Source organism: Sturnus vulgaris, chromosome 22 (genome assembly GCF_052056855.1).
Source record: "Sturnus vulgaris isolate bStuVul1 chromosome 22, bStuVul1.hap1, whole genome shotgun sequence".
NCBI classification, from domain to species: domain Eukaryota; kingdom Metazoa; phylum Chordata; class Aves; order Passeriformes; family Sturnidae; genus Sturnus; species Sturnus vulgaris.
In genome coordinates, this window is record NC_142264.1 from 7309780 (window position 1) to 7324871 (window position 15092).

General features: G+C 46.5%; 1 long non-coding RNA gene across 2 annotated transcripts; it reads left to right on the forward strand.

Moving 5' to 3' along the window:
- Window positions 1–3076: 3076 nt before the first annotated feature.
- On the forward strand, window positions 3077–14888 carry LOC148221443 (uncharacterized). Of its 2 annotated transcripts, none has more exons than XR_015808030.1 (4): window positions 3077–3217; window positions 3400–5948; window positions 6081–6140; window positions 14339–14888. It is a non-coding gene; the product is annotated as an uncharacterized LOC148221443 (long non-coding RNA). The 2 variants fall into 2 exon arrangements; XR_015808031.1 differs by lacking the exon at window positions 14339–14888 and adding an exon at window positions 8316–8945.
- The last annotated feature ends 204 nt before the right edge of the window (window positions 14889–15092 follow it).

Here is a 15092-nt window from a genome sequence, read left to right on the forward strand (position 1 = left end):
TAAAAATCTTCATAAAATCAGTTTTTCAGTCAGTCTGAAGTCAGCTGAAATGTCTTCATTTTAATAATCTACAATTAAAAACAATTTTAGAAAAAAAAAATCTATTTGTTTTAAATTCTGAGACTGTGAAGTAAGGGACCCTACAAAATAATTTACTTCAGTTTTTCTAATCAAAATGATGCCACAGTTGCAAAGACAATAAAGCCAATTAAATAAATAATAACAAATAAGATCTTTTCATTGGACATACTAATATTACCAACAATCTCTTAGGAAAAGAAGAGCCTCAATATTGTTTCCAATTTTAGATGTGGGCTATAGTCCCTAGCCCTTAAAATGAGTTATTTTACAGCTCTCTATTGATATTTGCTCAAAACTCGCTGCTGTTTTCTGTGTTCATTATTTACCACTGGGAGAATGTATTTGGGTGGTGTAAATGATGTTGTTTTGGGTACTGCTGCAGAGTTAAGGTTATTGTTGAAACTTTAATCAATACCTCTGATGCTTTTTGCCTCTGTGTTTTTTGACCTGCTGCTGCTATATTTGTTTTAAATCTTGCCATTGAATAACAACAAAAGAAATCCGACTATTTCCATGAATAACTGCAAGGTACTAATTATGTTCTGTAAATTAATGGTCTATTTACTGCCTTAACCTATCTTAACAAAGATTTTGTTTGGGGATATATTACTAATGAAAAAGCCTTGACATCTTAATACTCTCCTGGGCAAATCGTTAGAATAGATCCCAAATGCAATTAAAGAAAGACTTTTTTTAAACCACTGTATTAGGAGATAAATAGGCACAGTCTCCTCTCTGAGTGCTTGTTTGTAAATCTGCAGAATTGCCATTAATCCTGTGCTTCCTGCCTCAAAACTGGGCTGCTGCAGGTGGAGCAGGAGAAATGGCTGGGACAGGAGCAGGGGTTTGCTTTCTTTTTATTTGTTGTTATTTGTAGTGAAAAATTGAAATGAGGGAAATGCCCAGAGGTGGCAGCAGAGGAGGAAACACTGGAAGTAAAAGTCATGCCCTGGGGTGGGAATCGCCTTCGTTTGAGGATTATTTTCCTCAACTATCAACAAGGTTTTCTCCAAGCATCCAGGGGAATGGAATAGCCTCCCACTCGAATTTCCAAAACACATTTTCCAAGATCGTTGAAGATCTTTTGATAACTGTGTGATTAGGGGAGAAAAGGGGGATTTTCCTGCAGTTTCTGACCACTCACACCGAGACATTGCTCTGTGGTTCTTTTGAAGAAGGAACTTTACAACCTTTGGAGTCTCCAAGAGAAGTTTTAAAAAATCAGCCCTGAAATTGCAACTGTTTGAGAGAAACCATGGGTTATGATTTAATCGATCTTAAATATTTTCCAGCAGAGACATGGCTTAGGGAGCACATGACCCTTGAATTTGAAATGAAGGAAAATTGTTGTTTTTTCCCTTTTGAGGAGTCCAAATCCTTTCCTGACAGTTTTCAAACCTGCAGCCCTCAAAAATTTAGCTTTTCTTTTTCTTTGTTTCACTGTGTTTATGGACACAGGAACTATTTTGAGGGAGAAGGGGGCAAAGGGGAGGGGAATGGACGAGCATAGTCCATGACCCTGCTGAGAAGGACAGACACGGGAGAAAACAGAGGACAGACAATCTCCCCCACACCAAGAAACACCAAGAAGAGGTTTCTGAGCACATGGGGGAGAGCCTTGGGACCAAAGCCATTTCTTCTCTTGGTTTTTGTGCCCTTTCCCCTTTTGTTGTCAGGAGACCTTTCCAGAGCAAGGCCAAATAAAGAGCATCCAAACTCTCCCAGGGTAGGGGAGGGAGGGAGGAGGTTGCTGCTGCCTCTCTGCCACAAACTGGCATTCAAGCAGCTGAATTAATCCTTAGTTTCATGCCTGCTGCTCCCCCTGATTGGGCTTTTATAATTAGAACAATCTTGTTCCCCAGCGTTTATAAAAGGACTCCAGTGCTGGCTCCCAGGTTTTCATTACAGCTGAATTTAAGGGCATTTATTTAGCTTATTGCTACCACTCCCCCGTCCTTATTTGCTAACAAGGGCTTTGTTCCATGCTGGGGATTTCAGAGGGGCAGAGGATTAGGGCAGCCCCTCCTCTCTCCGTCCCAGATCTGTCTCCCCAGCACTCCGTGCCTCTGCTGGATTACAGCACGGTGCCGTTCTGCATCCCTCCTTCCAGAAACTGCATTGATTTACCCCTCTCAGCCTGCTCACTTTCCCCCAGACATGCCAGAGCTGCTCATGTCACAGCTCAGGGACTGTGCTTTGGGAAACAAAAGCCTGGAACTCCTGGCTGGAAAGCTGGAGTGACAAGTGGGAGGGTAAAACTCTGTCTGAGGAGGAAGAGGGACAAACGATTTACAGGGGAAAGCTTTGTGGCTTGGAAAGAAGCAAAGCAACACCCAGCACACCCCCTCTCACAGCCAGCGCTGGGAAATGTGCCACCACTTTTTCCTGCTAGTGTGTTTTGAAGGTAAATGTCCAGTCCCCATCCCATTTTCCGGCTGTTTTGTCTCCTCAGACTTGCAGAGTTGTAGCTGTGCTGTGTCCATGGTCCTTAAGCCACACAGCCCAGATCCTGCCTGACACACCTGGCCTCACCACAGCTTTGTGCAAATGCCTGCAGTTTCAGCCCTCTGTGGCTTGGGGCACGAGTGAAAGTTGTATTTTCTTTAAAAAGGACAGTTTCAGCCTTGAAGAAGGCATTAGGAATCTCCATTTGTAGCCGCTCACTTTCTTCTCACTTAGGTTTTGTTTTTTGTAGATTTATTCCCCCCCGGTGATTTTCCTGGAATTTAAATATGTGCCAGCAGTTTACAAGCCTTTCCCGACGCTGCCCTAGGCAGTACTGTGTGTTTTCACCTTCCCTGACTTCAAGATTTAGCTCAAGGGTCCAGCCCCCGTGGTAAAATACCTGGCCCTTAAAATTCCAGCCTGCTGCCATCGATCGCAACAAATCGTCTTGGGTTTACTGCTCAAACTGAACAAAACCGAGTCTTTAGCACACCGAATGCCAAAGCCATAAATACGAGGGCTGGGAGGGACAAGGGAGGGGATGGAGAGGGAGAGGGAAATGGAGGGAAGAGCTCTGGCCACTTGCAGGACCCAAAATTAGGGGCACTTGCACTCACCAGGCACCGATTCCCCCCAGCCTGGCTCGCTGTGCTCACCCCACACCAGAGTTGCAGAGAGCTATTTCCAGCAGGTAGGTCATAAATCTCTCGTTTATTGCCTTTTATTATGTTGTTTCAACAGCTCTTAAAGCTGGAACAGCGACCGATTGATAGCTGCTTTAAATCTCTTTCATTTTCTCCACATATTTCTTTATATTTCAGGGAGGGGGGCATCCATCTTTTTCACCCCTTTCCACCATCTCTTTCCCTTCAGGAGTCAAATGCCAGCTCTTTCTCTTTACGAGCCGTGTTTTATAGATCCCCCTCCTCGCTGGAAACGCTGCTGGTGGCTGGGAAAGGGCAGCCAGGGAGCACCCCTGGAAGGGAACACAATGTTCGTGTTTTGTTAGGAAATGCATTGAGTTTGGATTCAGACCAAGAGCGACAAAGTGGAGACAGAAAAGGAGAAGAGACGGCCTGGAAGAGAAGAATTGATTGCTGTGGAATGAGGAGGAGAGAGCCAAAATTAAAATACTGTATTTTATAGCAGACTGTTATAGCCTGGATCAATTTTCAGGTGTGCATTTGCAATTGCATTCCCTCCTTTTGAACGATTGTCCTACACAGGTACAGGGCAGCACCTCAGAGATGGTGTCAGATGAGGCCAGAAGATCTTTATGTGGATGCCAGAGCAGGATTATGGCTGAAATGCCATTGTCCCTATGGTGCTTGGGGACATCCCACCTGGGATGCTCAGCACAGGAGGGACATCAGCCTGTTGGACCGAGTCCAGGGGCCACAAAAATGATCAGAGGGATGGAGCAGCTCTCCTGGGAGGAAAGGATGAGAGAACTGGGATTGCTCCCTTCTCCAGGGAGACCTTCTTGCACCTATCTGTTTGTAAATGAGGCTAATAAGAAAGCTGGGGACAAAATCTTCAGCAGGGCCTGTTGTGATAGGACAAGGGATGATGGTTTGAACTGAAAGAGGATCCATTTGGATTAGACAGAGGAAATATTTTACAACGAGGTGGGTAGGCCCTGGCACAGGGTGCCCAGAGCAGCTGTGGCTGCCCCTGGATCCCTGGCAGTGCCCAAGGCCAGGTTGGACATTGGGGCTTGGAGCAGCCTGGGACAGTGGGAGGGGTCCCTGCCATGGCAGGGGTGGCACTGGATGATTTTTAAGATCCCTTCCAACCCAAACCATTCTGGATTCTCTGATTTCAAGCAGCCTCTGTGCAGTCCCTCTCACAAACCCCAAGCTTAAGGGTCACCAGGGACCTGTGAGTGACAGAGGTCACACCAGCAGTGCCAGAGCTTCCTCCACCAGCGAGCCTGGAGCAGGGATGTGATTGATGGCATCGCTGAGGAACCTCAGGCATCACTCTCCCAAAGCCTCTATTTTTCCAAGAGCTGATCAAAATCTTATTACATTGGTCAGGGTAGCTATCTACTGGAAAAATAGAGTTTTCCCATGAAAACATTTCATAAGGATATGTCCACAGCACTGAAATTTATAGTGGGGGGGGGAAAACCGAGTGAATTATTTCAACAGTGTTTGCTCCAGTTCTCATTTTGATTACCTTCATTTTGACAGGTATTTTAATATATTCATATTTTCATGCTTTGACCTTATCAGGACGAAACGTTTCATTCCATCTAAATGAAGGGATTACAAATGGGCTGGATGAAACTCTTGGCTGTTCTGAATCTGAAAAATGTGACAACTTCTGTTCCATACAAAAGTTCCAAATTTCCACATCTCATCCGCATTCAAAGCAAATTCCTCGAAGAGTGAAAAGGTCTTGCATGAACACCAATTAAAAGTCTGGGACCACTCACCACACAGTGGCCCTTTTAGGCAGGTTTCCAGCTTTCACTGGGACTTCTAAACTCACAACTAATTTTCACGCCTGATTCAGATTGGTTACATCTGAGAACTGGCTTTAATGGTGTTTTTTAAGCACCTGAAAATCCAGTCCCAGGTTCTCTGGGCACATCTGACTCCACAGCCCTCAGCAAATCTTTCAAACCTGCTTTTCTGGCTGCAGGTGAGGGCTTTTAGCAGCCCATCCATCAGCTGAAGGCATCCCCTTTGCAGGGGTTTAAGAAAAACTTGAATACCAAAAGAACCCTGTGCTTAAGGGGTTAAAACCCAAAAAACTCAAACGCGTCTGGAGCATCCTTCACAGTCAGAGTGTCCCAGGGCTGTGGCTTGTGCTGTGCAAGAAGCCAGCCCAGCCAGCAGGGTCCCTCCTGCACCATCGGGGAGGGCAGAAAACCTCACCCTCAGGCATCAGTGATTATGTATTTCCACCTAGTGCAAAGGGATTTGTACCAATAATTCCCCGAGGCCAAGTGTGAAATAACTTCATCATGTGCAGATGCCAAAATAACTAAACCGTGTGCCATGGGAGGGGTGAGGGAGAGCAGAGTCTCCAGTCACTCCTTCCCATGCAAAATGGGAATTAACTGCTTTATTTTCTCTTTAAATTGACATGAGGGCACAAACCCCAGCATTTCCCAGTGTGCAGCTCCTCGTTTTACAAGAAACACCGACAGCTCCCACATCTTGACTGGCCACGCCTTTTCTGATTTATGTGACAATTTTCTCCTGGGAACTGTGACAAAACCTCAGCATCGTTGATGGATGGGATGTCACCAGTGAACAAATTCTCACCTGGGAGCTCTTGAAGCCAGGGGCACACCTATGGTCCAACATCTTCATTTCAATACTCCATTATTGGAGTTTAAAAGCACTCTCATATAAAGGCCAAGTGGACATGTAAATGTTTGGCCAGTGTGAGATGTATCAGTTAAAAAGGTGAATCGCTTTTTTTAATTATTTCATTTTTTTATGACTCAGATGTGCCAATAAAACCCTTGGCCAATTTTCCACAGCTTTGCTGAACTGAGAGCAAATTAAACTGACAAAGCAATTTTTTTTTTTCCCCAGGGGTAGAAGAGCTGCTTTCGAGGATGACAATCCAGGCAAACTCTTACACTTAAGCCAGAGGTAGAGTTGGAATTTGTAAAACTGCTTTTCTTGCTTTCAGAGACATCAATTAAGATTCTCTCTTTCACATCATGTGAAGTAATTCCTTCCTGAAAACCCCATTCCAAGAAATTTACCAGATGATGCAAACAAGTAAGCACAGAAATATATTCAAGAAAAGGTGGGGTCTAATTTAAGATAAATCTTCACCCAAACAGGAATAAGGGTGGTACAGAACAGCCAGAAGGTTCAGGGCTGAAACCATCCAGCTATGTCATAAGTGAACATGGATTAAAAATCAGAATAAAAGGCAGATTCCACCCTGCCTTCTCATCAGACCCTGTAACTATCAAATTATTGCCCTCAGCCTGGGAAATCTCACTGGGATCTGCTTGTGCTGAGCTGAACAAGGATGTCTCTAATCATGGCTGGCTCAGCAGGGCTTTTTTAAGGCACAGGGAACAGTGGTGCCCTCACCCCTGCCTGCAGCCTCATTTACACTTGACAAGAGCTGTGCTGATGGGGCAAAGTAGGACAGCACCTGGCTGTGGGCACCTGCATCCCAAACCAACCCCAAAACACAGCAACACACCCAGCCAGAGCAATCACAAACGTGTGCTTCAAAGGTTTTGGGGCTTTAGGGTTTGGAGTTTTTTCAGTACCATCAGCAGCAGAAAAAAAAACCACTCTGGAAATCCGTGCATAAGGGGGAAAAAAAAAAAAAAAAAAAAAAAAAAAAAAAAAAAAAAAAAACAACCAAAAACGCACACAATGTAGGTTAGAAGGTGTCTCAGTCAGGGACTGCACATTTGCAGATCTGCCTGTCCTAGGCACTGCCTGAGCAACCTGGCATCACAGTTTGAACCCCTGTGCCTCAGTTTCCTGCTTTGGGGGTGTTAGGCAGCAATATTCCCCCCACAGAATCCTCTCTGCCTTTGGGAGGTGACACAGAGGCCACTTGTCAGACTTCTGGATCCAGGCCACTGATGTTTTGCATTAGCCAAATATTTATTAATTACCACTGGCACAGCAATCAAATATTGTCCACAGCAGCTTCTGTGGTTCTCCACAAACAAGAACAAGCCCTAACAAAACTTCTGTCTAAATCCAAGTGCCAGACTGCCTGCACTGGTGACTCAATTCTTTACTATTTCTGCCTCTAATAGCAGCAGCTCTGATAAGATTGCTCGGAGTAGCCCATGTTCAGCAGTTTAATGGGTACCAGCCCAGACAGACTAATGGATCTGGAGACCAGGAAAGAGCAGGAAGGTGAGCTGAGTGGAGAATATTGAGGCTTTTAAGGCAGAAAAGTAGCAGCTAGACACGGGGTAGCTGACTCACAGAGCCTCGGTGGAGACAGATATCCTGGCTGGGCGTCCCCAGCCATCCATCACCCCCCAACAGCCCCATGAACACCGAGCATTTCTTGAAACAATTTGCAAAATGCAAAGCAGAGCTGGGAAGGGATCCTGGGGCGCAGGGCCAGACACACAGGCAGGTGAATTATTGTCAAGTCTGAGCTCACAGGCTTTTCCCTCTCCTGGAGAAGTGCATTTCCATTCCTGGTGCCTCATATAACCACCAAGGCCGTGTCAGAGCCTCAGAGGAGCCAAATGTTCCATCCAGCACCATCCATTTCTCTAGATCTGAGGGGTCCAGACAAGAAAATTCTGCTCCTCCTCCTCCTAACTCTCAGACCCTAATAAACAAGCTCTGCCAGGGAGTGGGAGGTGTTGAATTCACCCCTGTGCAGGGACTTGCCCAAAAAGGTGTTTTAGCTGCATATTGTCACTGGTGGGTGACTTTGCAGAGTCTGATCCACAGAGGATGAACTTCAGGCTACTTCAAGATTCATTTCCAGACAGTGGGATCTGTGGAAAACAAACAAGCAAACAAAAACCAAACCAAACAAACAAAATCCAAAAACCAAACCAAACCAAAACATTTAAGTCGTCTGCCTTATCAGAAACTGAGTAAATAGAGAAGGATTGGAGGAAAATTGCTCTCATGTTCCTTCAGTGAAACTTGTAGGATTTTTGTTTTCCTTTTTATCAAAAGAAAATCCTGACTACATACAAGAGGAAGAAGATAGAAATCAGGGCAACTACATGTCCTTCTGGAAAAATATTTGTAGGATGATATTTATTGTTCCCAAACTGCCTGTGCAGAGAAAGACCCTTTACTCTCTCCTCACAGGTGTTAAGTGCTCTGAGCAATGAAGAAGGGCTTGCACCAGCAGGAAGGTGAACTGAGAACATCCAGAAATCATTTGAGTTGCCAGCAGAGAATGAAATACCTCCTAGCCTCGTCCAGGAGGGGCAAGGGACTGGAGAGAGAAAAGGAGTGATCCCATAATTAAACAAAAGCTTTCTCTAAAGCCCCCCGTGATGGATGTGCTCCTGCAGGCTGGCAAACAGCTGGTGTCGCTCGGTTTTGTTGCACCAGCCATAAATAAGAGCTCTCCCGGGACGTGTGGGGAGGGTAAAAATGGCATTTGGCAGAAAAATTGCGACAGGGACAAGGATGCAATGGAGACCTGAGTAAGGGATGCAGAAGCCAAGGCAGAGATGAAGTGTCGATTTATCCTGACCTACCCTGGAGGCATCCCTCTCCCTTCCCCAAATCCACGGAGTGAGCCAGGCAGGAATCAGCAGCTCAGCACAGCCACAGAGAGGAGGAGGAGCAGGAGGGGGAAAGTAGCACAGGGTGGCAGGAAGGAAACAAAGCCTTGTGGGGAAAGCAGCTTTTTCTTCCTGGGGAGGGAAGAGAGTGGCATCCAATGTCACAAGGAATGCCACTGATGTCTTATCAGACCACCTAAAAACAGAAGCCAGACCAAATTAAAGGAATAAAAAGCAGTTCTATTTATTGAAGGGGCTTTCAGGTACATTTAGGGCAGAGGAAGCCCCCCAGGGGCTACACCCAAAATGGACAATGGGTCACAGGATTTCACACTTTTCATCTATTTGTAACCCTGCAGTTCTTTAGTGTATAACTCTGAACTCCATACCCAGTGTGAGCTGCTGCTCTCCCATTTTGGGCAGACACAACAATTCCTCTCCAGGCTGGCAATCAAGGACACCTCACTGCCTCAGGCCCCAGAGATGGAAACAAAAGGGAGTTTGGGGGGAGCAAACTTGGGGTAAATGACTTCATTACCTGAAGCTGTAATTGGAAGATTCACCCCCAATGTGCAAATGGACCAAACTTATAAAAGTGTGAAATCCTGTGACCCATTGTCCATTTTGGGTGTAGCCCCTGGGGGGCTTCCTCTGCCCTAAATGTACCTGAAGGCCCTTCAATAAATAGAACTGCTTTTTATTCTCTTAATTTTGTCTGGCCTCTGTTTGTAGGTGGTCCCTAAAGGCATCACAGTCAGGAGTTCTCTCAAGCAGCAGCTCCACAGCAAAGTGCCCTGGTCACACAGTGAGTACCAGAGACCCTCAGACATCTCTCCTCCCTGATCCAGCACACTCCTCAGTGAGGCCAATGTGGGGCTATGCAGTAAAGCAGGAATGTGTTTAGATCGTGAACTGGGCTTGAAATCTTTATCCCAAGAGAGAAGGAAAACCTTCATGGACACACACACAACCTACAAGACACCCAAGAGCAGATTGCAGCCGCTGGGGGTTCTATCAGACCTTGTTGCCACTCTGCTGTCTGAGGAGGTGGCTTCCCAGGAAACCTGTGCTTTGGGGTTGAAATCCTTGGATCATACCTGCAAACCCCAGTTCAGGCTTGATGCTTGCACTCATCTGCATTTCTGAGCAGTGGTTCTTTGGACAGAGAAGTGCTCCTTCTCCTGCAGACCTGAACCTCTCAGCTAAGGCTCTACAACAATGTTGTGAACCTTTCCACTTTAGTTACTTAAACTAAATTGCATCTCATCCCTGGCAAATTTAAAAGGCAGCCGGCAAACCCTCCAAAGAAGAGCCATGATGGAATTCAATTTGTGTGGAGTCCAGGCTGGCAGGGGTTTACAGCCGAGCTGGATCCAGCACAATGCACTTTATTCTTTTTATAGAGCAGCCTGAATGCAATGGTGGAGCAGGCACGATGAGGGGAGCTGAGCAGAGGCTAAAGAACAGGAAGGCATTTTATAGGTTCAATAAGATTTATGAAGAAAGACGTTTCTCTGGAGCAGGAAGCAAGGGAATTTCCAAAAGCAGCAGAATACCTCTGCTCTTCTCCAGATGCCTTTAATGGTGAGTGGAGTCCATCATGTCCTTGAGGGTTTTTATCATCAAACAGAAAGGAACACAAAGTTGTGCTCCAGTGACTCAATGGCACAGGGGGTGCCCAGGGGTCCAGGCACCTTCAGTGCCCCAGTTCTGCACACCACACACTGTCTGCTTCCATGGGGCACAATGTTTGCTGATTCAGGGATGGTGAGGGGAAAGACTTTAGGTCTAGAAGGATATGGTGGGGAAGCATGACCCTGGATGAGCTGAGGAGAGTTTGCAATGCAGACATTGCTCCCATTACTCCCATTACAGAAGAGCAGGGCCTTGTGGTTGTGGGAAGTTATTAACTCTCAGTGACCCACCAGAGAGCCTGCTTCTCATCTCAGCTGTCAACATGAGCTAGCAGAAGAGGAAAATGTCAGCTGAGAGTGTCCTCCCTTGCAGGGCATCCTGACAGAGCTGAGGCTGCTTTGCATCCAGCTGCTAAACCTCTGTTTTAACCGCAGTGAAATCTTCACTGGGCTGCAGACAAAGCCTGAGCAAAGTCTGGAATGTCACTCAGTTTCCTGTAAAGTCAAGATGCTGATATTTACCTATGAAATCCCGTAAAGCACTTGGAGAGTCTCAGCTGTAAAGAGATGTGGGGGAATGGATCTCTGCTAAGAGCTCTGAGAGCTCTTCCCCTCCAACAGGCAGAGAAGCCTTTAAGACCCCCATCACCATGGGGCAGCAGAATATCCACACCACCACAGCTGCTTCAAAGTGCATCTTGGAAATCACGGGGAACTGCCAACAGCAAAGTGTCTCCTGAGATCCTCTAAATATTTCTGAGATCCTGAGACCCACCATGCGAGCTGGCACTGCCCCTTTGGGGTGTGCCAGTGGCAGAAGACAGGACCCTGCTGTCCTTTCCTTATGGCCAGCTCTGGCTCCACTGCTCCAGCCACTGTTAATTGGAACATCTCCCACTGATTCCTGATTAGCTGCTTTTGATTAGGGTTTAATGACTTCACTCGGCCCCTAATTCACAAGGATGAGTTTGGAAATGCCTGAGAGCAGCTCAAACACAGTCACATTTTCTCGAGCCACCACTTAAGCTCAGTACACATGAGCCCTGCTCCTCTGACCCTGCAGGACCTGCCATCCCCAGCCCTGCTCCCTCTCCTTGTGCCTGGGGCAAACCAAAGCCAGGGATGCCAAACTCTGCCTCCTGATGGTGGAGGATAGAGCTGGAGTAAAAAATGAATATTTCGAAGCCACCTTGGCACTCAGATAATCTCTAAAATTCAGGGCTTTGTGTGTGTCTTAGCCACAGAGTTAAAGCATGCCTGGAAAAGTCAGGCTGGAGTCAGGATCATGGCCCCGTGGGTGACTATCCTAATATGGATGTTCAGGGATGGCCAAGACAGACCTGTTTTGGACTTTGGACCTTCAAGGAGGGAAGGCACTGGTGTGATCTGGTGGAGAAGAGCAGTTTGCTGCCCTTTGGAGCTGGACATCTCCAGCTGCTGTGTCCTGGTCCAGGATTTAGGGCCAATGAAAGTCTCAATATCTGCATAGTGCTGAATCCTGGGGAGGATTGCCTTGCTCCCTCTCCCTATCTTCCCTCTCTCTTTCCTCCTCCATCCCCAAATTCTCATTCAGTGCTTGGGGACACAGAGCAGGCAGAGGGAGGGAGTAAACCCAAATTCTATGTGGCTACTGGGAGCACTGGTACCCACTGTGCTCCCAGGGACCAGGATCTGCATTTCAGTTCAACCTTGGCATCTCAACTGAAGGTCATGCCATGCTGCCTGCCTCGTCTCCAGCCAAGGAGGTTGTAAACATTGGTTTCAGAGGCTGCCTTGCCTTTTGAAGATCTGAAAGTGCATTTATCTTCCTGCGACATGCATTAATCTACTAACTACCAGTGAAGATAAGGAGATGAAAAGAGGCTTGGTGGGGAGGAAAAAAAAATAATAAAATAAACCAAAATGAAGTCAAGTAATCAAATCAAATAAATAAAATGGAAGAAAGTAAAAGACTAATTTTCATCAGTATGAAGAGGCCCAAGACTCATTCCCAGTGCCTTAGGCACTGCTGTCCCATCACACAGCTGCCTTATCACAGCTCTCCTCTGCACCAGCCTCACCCTGGCAGTGTGAGGTGACAGCTTACAGAGTGTCTGAGTCCCCTCACTGTGCCCCCAGCTCCACAGCTGATCTCTATAATCACATCTCAGTGACAAGGCAGTGAAGCAACTCAACTCCCAGCAAGACAAATCCAGAGCAGGTTGTTTATTTTCCCTACAGGCAGCTCCAGCTCTGTGCCTGGGCAGAGCCAAGCAGGGCCAGGGCCTGGAACCTTGCAGGAATAATCCCTTGGTTCTCTGTGGCTGGGCTCCAGTTCCTGCTGCTATTTAAAAGAAAATAAAGCGGGGTTGGAATCCCATCTACACAGAGCAGAGCATCTCTTGTTCCAAGCCTCAGTTTCCTCAGGTGGAAGAGAAAATCAACATTGGACTTCCAGGTGATGAAAGTTGGAGATCAAGGACTTCTTGGGCATTGTTTTGAATCATTCTCTGTGTTTGGCTGCTCTGCTGAACCTCCCCTGAGTCCCCTGCTCTTCGTGGCAGAGTCCTCGTGGGTTCAGGCACTGAGGGCTTGCTGGAGAAGAGGCAGAAAAGGCCAACAACCCTCACTCATTTTGGAGTCAGACATTCTACAGCTGGCAGGAGGGGAAGAGGGACCCAGCTGCCCCCAAAACCTGTGGGAGACAGCGCCTCAAACATGGAAAGGGAGGGAGAGCTGAGCCCCTCCACCACGAGGTGCAGGGGTGCTTTCCTCAGCAGCAGAGCCCGGGCAGAGAGGTCTCAGGGCTGCCTTTTCCCTCAGCTGCATCCTGAGGGGACTCAGGGGGATGTCACCACCTTCACAGCCAGGTCACATCTCCAGAGCCCTGGGCTGCTTGTCTGCAGGGCAGATGAGGAAGGTGGAATTAGAGAAAGAGCTGGGGGTGGGGGAAGCGCTGCAGAGCGAATAAAGAGCTTTGAAGGGGATGGGGAATTGAGTCAGGTTCACATTAAAGGGCAAGGAAATGAATGCTGAGATGAAGGCGCCTGCAAGTTCAAATGTAGCAAGCTGATAAATAAATAAAGTTAAAAGAATGACTTTTAATTACATTTGAAAGAGAAAAATAGGGAGAGCTGGGGGAAATGATAGAAAAAAAACTCCTCCAAACCCAGACACTCTGGAGCTCTGGCCTTGTTTTGGGGACACTTCTCTCCTGCCCGATGAGCAGGGCTGGGGGGACAGCAAGATAACTAGACCTGGGTTTAATGCCTCAATTAAGGTTCATTCTGATCAGCTTTAAAAAGCAATTTAGCCCCACTAAGCTGCACCAGGTCAGGAGCAGGGATAGATGGCAAGTCTCATTTGAAAGCCAAACACACACAATTCCCATCATTAACAGTCCCATCCCATTAATGACAATAATATTGTTGGCTTAAAATGTTGCTTTCATTGAATAAATGGAGAAGAATGAAATGCTTTCCTCCAGTTTTTGGGCTGGTGCCAGGAGCTGCCTGTAAAATCCAGATAGGAGTTCTCAGCACAAACTTCTGATAAGGGAATTAGCAGGTAAACTTTAAACTTTGGTGAAGGCGAAGGCGAGCAGGGGAAGGAAAGCATTTGTGATCTCTTCAGTGGTGTCAGCTTGCCAGGCTGAATCTCACCAGACCCTGATGCCACATTCCCTGAATCCTCCTATTATCTATCTGTACTGGGAAATGACCTGTTTCCATAGCTGAGGCCAGGGCCTCATTCCCTTAAAATCTGCCTTTTTCCTCTCTTTTCTATTTTCTCACCCTCCTCCAGAGACCATCCTCCATCCTATTCCTAGCACTGCCCTTCTCTTAAGTTGAAGCTAATTCTCTGTCAAACCTTTCAGGGTTCTTTCATCTCATCTTTTTAAAAAATCACTTCACCTGGATTATCCACAAACTCAACCAGAGCTAAAAACGAATGCATTGACTCTGGATAAATCTCCCTCTTGCAGATGCTGGGTACACGAACATGTGTCATGGTCAGGATGAAACACCTCCATGAAATGCCCTCTGCAGAAAGAGTCTCTCACCCCATTTGTCCACTTTGCCAAGGCTCAAATTCATGAAATCTAAAGCCAGAAATACTGGGACATCTGAAACTTGGAAGAAGATGATAATATAGAAATTACTCTGCTCCTAAAATCTGCTCAATCTTCACATCTACTTGGTTCACGAGTGATAAAATCTCTGGTCACCATTTGGATGGACAGGTTAACTCCAGGGATATTTTGAATTCTCATTTCACTCCTGGAGAACCTATATCCAAGGGGGATTAAATGAGAAGCTCATGATTGTGGAACAAATTCTGGTCAGAAGAGCAAAGATTAGGGCATCAAGTCATCTCTCTGTCTATCTCTGAACCTTGGAGTGGCTCCTAGCCAAGCTGTGCTTTTTCTTTTTCCTTTTTTTTTTTTAATAAAGTGGTGATACAATCATCTGGGAGATAAAAAAAATAAAAATTAGATGATCCTCCTAAGGCTGAATTTATGACTTTCTTTTTCCATCCCCATTACCCTCTGCTGTTGGGAAGGTGGAGAATGCACAGGAGCAGGATGGTTCCTCACTGAACCACCAAGATTTAGCAAACTGCTCCTCCCTGCTTTCCCATAGTGGCACTTCTCTTCAGGAGCTGCTGCCTGAGCCAAACAATTGTGGAGGCAAGGCCAAAACCCAGCCAGCCCAAAGAGAAATCACAGAGTTTTCCAG